Here is a 7988-nt window from a genome sequence, read left to right as displayed (position 1 = left end):
AAGTTTCCCATGCACAAAGCCATGCTGACTATTCCTAATCAGTCCTTGTCTATCCAAATACATGGAAATCTTGTCCCTCATGATTCCTTCTAACAACTTGCTCACCACCAACATCAAGCTCACCGGTCTATAGTTCCCTGGCTTGTCCTTACTACCTTTCTTAAATAGTGGCACCATGTTAGCCAACCTCCAGTCTTCCGGCAACTCACCTGTGACTATTGATAATACAAATATCTCAGCAAGCGGCCCAGCAATCACTTCTCTAGCTTCTCACAGAGGTCTAGGGTACACCTGATCAGGTCCTGGGGATTTATCCACTTTTATGCATTTCAAGACATCCAGCATATCCTCCTCTGTAATATGGACATTTTTCAAGATGTCACCATCTATTTCTCCATTTTTTATATGTTCCATGACCTTCTCCACAGTACTGCAAAAGACTCATTTAGTATCTCCCCCATCTCCTGTGGCTCCACACAATGGTCACTTTGCTGATCTTAGAGGGATCCTATCCTCTACCTCGTGACCCTTTTTTCCTTAATATATTTAAAAACACCTATAGGATTCTCCTTAGCCCTGTTTGCCAAAGCTATCTCATGTCCCCTTTTTGCCCTCCTGATTTCCCTCTTAACTGTACTCCTACTGCCTTTGTACTCTTCTAAGGAGTCAATCGATTTCTCCTATCTATAACTGGCATATGTTTCCTTCTTTCTCTTAACCAAAACCTCAATTTCTCTAGTCATCATTTCCTACACCTACCAGCCTTTCCTTTCACCCTAACCGGCATATAAAATTTCTGGACTCTCGTTATCTCATTTTTGAAGGTTTCCCATTTTCCAACTGTCCCTTTACCCAAGGACATCCGCCCCCAAACAGCTTCAGTACTATTGCCAAATGTTGTCAGGCTCATAGACTTTCCAGTGTCCTGTGCCTCCAACTGTTTCTTCATACCACATGGAGTGAATCGAACTGGCTGAAGGCTGACATGTGATGGTGGGGTCCACTGGGCAAGATCGAGATGGATCATCCTCTAGGCACTTCTGGCTGCGAATGCTTCATCCTTAACTTTTGCAGTGAAATTTTGGGCTCTTCCCTCATTGAGGGTAGGGATGTTTGTGAAGCCTCCTCCTCCAATGACTTGTTTAATTGTCCATCACCATTTATGACTGGATATGGCAGAACTGCAGAGCTTTGATTTGATCCATTGGTTATGGGATTGTCTATCACTTGCTGCTTATGCTTTTTGACCTGTTTGGTAGCTTCACTAGGTTGACAACCTCATTTTTAGGTATGCCTGGTGCTGCTCCTGGCATGTCCTCCTGCATTCCCCATTGAACCAGTGTTGATCCCTTGGTTTGATGGTCATGGTAGAGTAGTGGATATGCTGGGCCATGAGGTTGCAGATTGTGTTGGAGCATGGTTTGCTGTGTTGATGGCTCACAGCGCCTCATGGATGCCCACTCCTGCTAGATCTGTTCAGAGTCTGTCCCATTTAGCATGGTGATAGTGCAACATAACATGACGTCGGGTAATCTGAATGTGAAGGTGGGACTTCTTCTCCACAAGGACTGTGCAGTGGTCACTCTTAGTGATATTGTTGTAGACAGATGCAACTGCAACTGGTGGATTAGTAACAATGAGGTCAAGTGCGTTTTTCCCTCTTTTCGGTTCCCTCACCATCCCCACAGTCTAGTAGTCATGTCCTTTAGGACCTGACCAAGCCACTCTTCTTGGTGAACATTAAAACCCCCCAACCAGAATTTTGCCCCCTTCTATACTTGGTTCTTTCTCCAAGCATTGTTCAACATGAAGGAGTACTGATTCATCAGACGAGGGAGGACACTACATGGTAACCAACAAGGGGTTTCCTTACTTATGTTCAACTTGAAGCCATGACACTTCATGGTGTCTGGAGTCAATGTTGAGGACTCCCATGGCAGCTCCCTCCCACTTGTATACCACTGTGCTACCACCTCTGCTGGGTCTGTCCTGCCAGTGGGACAGAACATATCCAGAGATGGGGATGGTGTTGTCTGGGACATTGCCTGCAAGGTATGATTCTGTGAGAATGACTATGTCAAACAATTGCTTGACCCGACTGTGAGACAGCTTTCCTAAATTTGGCACTAGCCCCCAGGTGTTGGAAGGAGGACTTTGCAGGGTCGATAGGCTGTTTCTACTATTGTCCTTTCTGGTGTTCGGCTTGATGTCAGGTAGTCCATGCAGTTTCATTTTTTTGTTAACACTTCATAGCAATTGATACAACTGAGTGACTTGATAAGCCATTTCAGAGGGCGGGCAGAAAGTGAGGTGCAGATGCTGGAGATCAGAGTCGAGAGTGTGTTGCTGGAAAAGCACAGCATGTCAGGCAGCATTCCAGGAGCAGGAGAATTGACGTTTCAGGCTGGAGCCCTTCATTCCTCTCATTTCAGAGGGCGGTTGAGACTGAACTGCATTGCTGTGGTCCACCTCAGCAACTGTCATTGCAAAGGTGTAAGAGACTTTTGTCACATAAACCTTCCCAGGATAGTCATTTCAGATAAAGGCCCACAATTCACTAATGACTGCTTTAATTACTTCACTAAATTATTTTTGTACACTTTAGCTGTTCACTTCAATACCTGCCAGCCAATGAGGCTGAACTGAAAGTTTATATTCACATGCCCTGTCAAAGAAAAACCTCTCCTCCAAGAGAAACAAAGACACGGTCAGGCAGATTCATTAAGACATTGCAATGTCTTGCCACTGATCCAGAGGACCTGCATTGACTTCAGTGGGACAGTGGGTGAAGGGACAGTGTAGTGGAGAATACAAATGAAACGGAAATAGCTCATAATGTAAATAGTTCATGGGTATAGCAAATGTGCTTGTGGGGGAACGGGGAGACATAGTATATATGGTTAATAGCTAAACCGCATCGTCAGTGATGACAGATCATCGGGAACAGGAAGTCAAATGAAGAAAATTCTTGCAAAGTCCTGCTGGACCTTTTTTTTATATAGTGTAACTAGTTAGTAAATATTCACCAGGTTGCACCAGCATGGTGTTCAGTTCTCAGCTGGTGATGATAGGTGTGTGATTTAAATATATTGATATCAGTTTTTTTATTTGTATTTTAAACTATTTTTATGAAGAGGTTTAATAAATTACCTGGTCAGTCTTTCTGTAACCATGAATTTAAACAGGTATGCATCAGAAAGCAGGCATCTGCATGGATCCCTGGAGTGTCAGTGAATGCTTGTTTATATTGTGGTCATGTACAACATGACTTTTAGCTCAGAGAAACCCAGAGATTAGAAAGCCTTTGTGTAGTTTGAAAGGGACCTGACTGAAATCAGATGTAAGTATAGATTGTTCAGAGCAGTTAGAAAGTAAGTTACCTCAACGCAAGGGAGTATTTTGTGAAACTTGCAGACCAGAAGTGTTAGGTTGGAAGTCTGCATTGGGTATTCCAAGCTGAGAAAGTCTAAAATCACAGTGTTGTGAGGTTTCAAGGACAAAGATTTCACATTCCTCTAGGTTGCAATAGGGAAAAATCTATTAAGCAACCTACAGATTTGATTTGTTGTTTTATTGAGTAACTGTAAAGTCATAGTGTTTGGGGAATAGATGGATTTTACTTTGTCACGTGTTGTTAAACCATTCAAAGTGTGTTATGTTTAGATAGCTTTGTTTGGTATGTTTGGTATGTTTTTCTTTTGGCTTTTTTACATAATAAGCTACTATTTTATTGTTAAAACCAAATATGCTGCCTTTGTGCTTATATTTCAGTGAAAGACTACTTTTTTATGTTGAAAGAAAACAAAATATTATCTATCAAGCCAGATTCCATTCTGGGATATGACTTATCCTGTAGTAACATCAGTTGAGATCAGAATATCTGCCAGAAGCATCAAGTACCCAGTTGTAATATTTATGCATAAAGTGCCTTGGAATGATATTCTAATGTGGGAAAACATGACAGCCAATTTATACAGAGCAATCAGCTCTGACAAGGAATTGAACCCAGAGCCTCCAGGGCAGTATTGTCCAAATAACACATTGAGCCCTAAAAGAGAATAAGTCCAACAGTTGAAAAGGTACATGATGATTCACAATCTACTGAGATAAATGCCAGTCACTTTGGATAGGTTTAGGTCTGGAAGGCTTTCATTTATCTTCAGTTTCTGTTCCTTGGTTGTTATGATCAGAGGAATCACCAGTTTGTTTTCTCCTATTCATGAAATCCATCCAGTCTTAACACCTGATTCAATAAAGAGAAACATGGTGTTTAATTCCAGGTCACATTTTTCATCTGCAGTTAAAACCATTTCCCCCAAATAAAGTGTCTATAATATCTCATAATTTTTTAAAAAAATAGTAATGTTTCACATTTTGAAATTATGTTAGCTTGCTGACTGGACACTTGCAGACTACAGTCAAATGAGATGATGAAATGGAGAATGCATGTTGATCAATATGTTAAACATCAGATCATTTGGCTAACACAATATTCTCTTCTTTCCAAATACTATTAAAATTGAATGTTTTAATCATTCAGAAAGGAAAAAGATCTAGCCCTAGATATATTTATCAAAAAACAAAAGTAACAATCAAGTTGATAGTTTATTACAGCAGCATGCATGTAACAATCTTATCAATGGGAAGTAAATCTATTATGAGATAGAACTTTTTAACAAGAACTACTTAGCCTTTCAAACGTATAAAACATTCAATATACGGATCACAACTTAATGCATCATAAGATTTTATTAATAATAACTTAAACTCTATATTAAAGCTTATAGTAGATATCTCTAGCTCATAATGTCACTGATGTAGTGTTACCATGATAGCAGTATAAATAAAATTCTACAATTTGCATCAATAATGTACTCTGGTATCTTAATCACTGAATTAATGGTGTGGGAAAGTTTGGGCCTATTACCACTTGTGAATTTATCAATTTACAAATGAGCTTGAATATAAACTAACTCTAGATCAGCTCCTGTATTACAGGATATATAGGCCTCATTACAAACTGGCACCAGACCAGCTTCTGCATTACAGGATATACAAATTGACACTGAGTAATTGACTGTGTATAACCTATTTGGCTGAGACTGTCTTGACAATCTGCAGTCATTGTTCAACGTGTATAGCTTATTATGACCATTTGAGTTATGCCAAAGGGTTTGTTTTGTGTAAAGATCAAAAATGCCCAGTGGCAGATCATTTTAAAAAGGAAACACTCAGCTTTCTTTGTAGTAGCACCAACCTTGCATTCAGATATGAGCTGGTGAAAATTTGCATACATAAAAAACTTTATATTTCTTGTATTGTAAAGTAGTTGTTCTATTTTCATTATTACGAAAGTTGTATGGCCTACAATCATTGATAACTGGGTCCTAAAATGGTTTAATATCCATTTGTGATGGTTAGGAGAGACTTCAGCATTTTACTTTCACTTGTGGTCAGTATGGTAGACCAATGTAACTAGTCTGAATGTTAAAGAAGGATAGCCATTTTCATGCTGCTGTTTATGTTAAAAGTGATAATATCAAAGACAATTCCAGATTTCTGGCTTTGGATCTCTTCCACAGATATGTCAATTTGAGTGTGATCATGCAGAAAATACTTCAGTCATAATTTTTGATGAACAAATATTATAAATATATACCTCACTCTTGACAATCAGTTAAAACACAATCCATTATAATTTGCTGTGACAAGGCACCTTTTATAATTAGGATTTAAACTTCACTTTGACAATTGCTGTTGGTGCAAGCTGATAATTTTGTTACCCTGAAAACCAGACATTTGGGACATTAGTAAACAGGGAAATCCACTGTATATGACCAATCAAACTGACTAGTCCAAAGATTGTGAAATTAACAACAAAAGGACTGAAAAGGAAGTATAGTTTAGGGTCGGTGAACTTAATGTTATTTCAAGAATAGAAAGAGAATGAGAGAGAAAGAGTAAATGGGATTGTGAGGGAAGGAAAGACATAAAGAAAAAGTGAACAAGAATATTTAATTTTACATTTTAACAGGTATAACAACAATTAAAATCTGAAGGGATGAGACACCATACATTAATAATTCATGTTCTGCATCAGAGACAGTAATTAAAACTTCCCACGTCATTTAACTGACATTAATAAGATAATGTGAGTATTATGTGGCTACGACTGAAATACAGAAATTGTACATTGTGCAGTGCAGCACATTTCAATGGTTAGTTATGCACTAAGATGTCAGTTTTCAAAAGCTAATATTGAATTGGCACATTTCGAATAGCAACCTCTGAATTTGTGTACTATCTTCCATATATTCCTTTATCTGAAGTTTCAGAACCATTTGTACACAAATGACATTGACCAATTACTTTAATCACTATTTTGATAACAAATTGACAATTTCAAAGAAAATTCCAGATTGGTGAAGCAGGATGGTTTAGGCAGTCATGCCTATCTTATTCCTTTTGAACAGGTTCTAATCATGTTATGAGAACCACATAATTCCGACTCTGGTGGGAGGTGTGCACTGGTAATCAAGCCCACTAGATTCCCTACAGTATGCAAACAAGCCATTTGGAGTCCACACCAACCCTCCAAAGAGTAACCCACCCAGACCCATTCCCCTAACCCTATGTTTACCCCTGACTAATGCACCTAACATTATGGGCAATTTAGCATGACCAATTCACCTGACCTGCACATTTTTGGATTGTGGGAGGAAATCAGAGAAAACCGAAGCAGACACAGGGCGAATGTGCATACTCTGCACAGACAGTTGCCTGAGGCGGGAATCAAACCTGGGTCGCTGGTCTGTGGGCCAGCAGTGCTAACCACTGAGTCACCGTGCCACCCAAATGTTCACCATATTTAACTAACAATAAAATCAATATCTCTTCTTTACTATTATTGAGAACAAAACAGACATTAACAAGATGGCTCAATAAACTCAAAGCGCATAAACCTATATTGTCTGAATGACAGTGGCTATGGCTAGAAATCTGGCAGAATACATGAGAAATCTGGTAAGTCCTTTCTCAATGTTGGGAGCAACTTGCTGCAGTTAACTAAGATCTGGACATCAGGACAGGAATCTCACCAGGCAGCAGCAAGATATCTATTAATGGGGATTGTTGCTCTTTATCAGTCTCTTTGACTTATCTTGCCATGTTATTATGCAGTTTCTAATCCTACTATATGCTACAAAGATGCTAGATGCTGAGAATTACTGACATGAAAATCAGATAGGGTACCTGACATTTCCATCTCACTGCTTTCTCATTCAGATTGCCATCTTGAATACCCAGCAACCACATTTCAGGACACACTCCATGGGCATTGGTTACACTCCTTTCCTGTCCTTGGATGCTGGCACCTGATGCCTGCCAATCTCTCATGAGCCTTATGGAATCTTTCTGATCCACTTACAAGACATTTTGATATTTTAAATCTGCACTTCAGGTTGCATCTGCATGTAGCATTGAAAGGCTGCTGCAAGGAAGGCACAGGCACTCAGCCCATGGACTGGACCAGGTTGGTCACTTGGTTCATTGGTGCTTACTTACCTTGAGACTACCTGGATTGTCACAGCATCCCAACTGCCTTGCCTTGCCTTTTTGCACTTTGCCCCCTCAGCCAGAGATTCAAGGCTCTCAGTAAAGCTATATTGCCTTTCTGCTTAGCACAAGCACAAACCCAAGAAGCTTGTCGTGTTCCGTCAAGTCAAGGGAGACACTTTTCAGTGAGGGGTTCCCATCAGGAAGTCAAGGGCAGCCTCCAATATCTGTCCAGAGGCTTGGGCATGGTCAGTCAGCCACTCAGGGTAGTCAGGATCAGGACTCTTACTTCACAGAGGCAAGAAGCTAAATATCAGGCAGTACACCACCTTCTTTGTATTTAATGCTTTGTTGTAGGCTGTCTTCTCCTGGAATGAGAGAACAGGAAGAATTGGCTGAAATGAAAGTAAGTGGCACACTATTAGTGCCGGTGC

The 7988-nt window shown here is 39.9% G+C and overlaps 1 long non-coding RNA gene across 1 annotated transcript in view; it reads right to left on the bottom strand.

Moving 5' to 3' along the window:
• Positions 1–903: 903 nt before the first annotated feature.
• The window catches only part of LOC122546409, a 9061-nt gene continuing 1976 nt past the window's right edge, over positions 904–7988 (bottom strand). Inside the window, exons 2-3 of the long non-coding RNA XR_006310737.1 lie at positions 1553–1554; positions 904–913 (exon numbers count right to left, since the gene is read on the bottom strand). This is a non-coding gene — a long non-coding RNA (uncharacterized LOC122546409). The remainder of the gene's footprint in view (positions 914–1552; positions 1555–7988) is intronic.

This window comes from Chiloscyllium plagiosum, unplaced genomic scaffold, assembly GCF_004010195.1.
Source record: "Chiloscyllium plagiosum isolate BGI_BamShark_2017 unplaced genomic scaffold, ASM401019v2 scaf_10517, whole genome shotgun sequence".
In the NCBI taxonomy this organism is placed as follows: Eukaryota; Metazoa; Chordata; class Chondrichthyes; order Orectolobiformes; family Hemiscylliidae; genus Chiloscyllium; species Chiloscyllium plagiosum.
The sequence above is the reverse complement of the archived record's forward strand: the minus strand, read 5'-3'. Positions and strand labels throughout refer to the sequence as shown.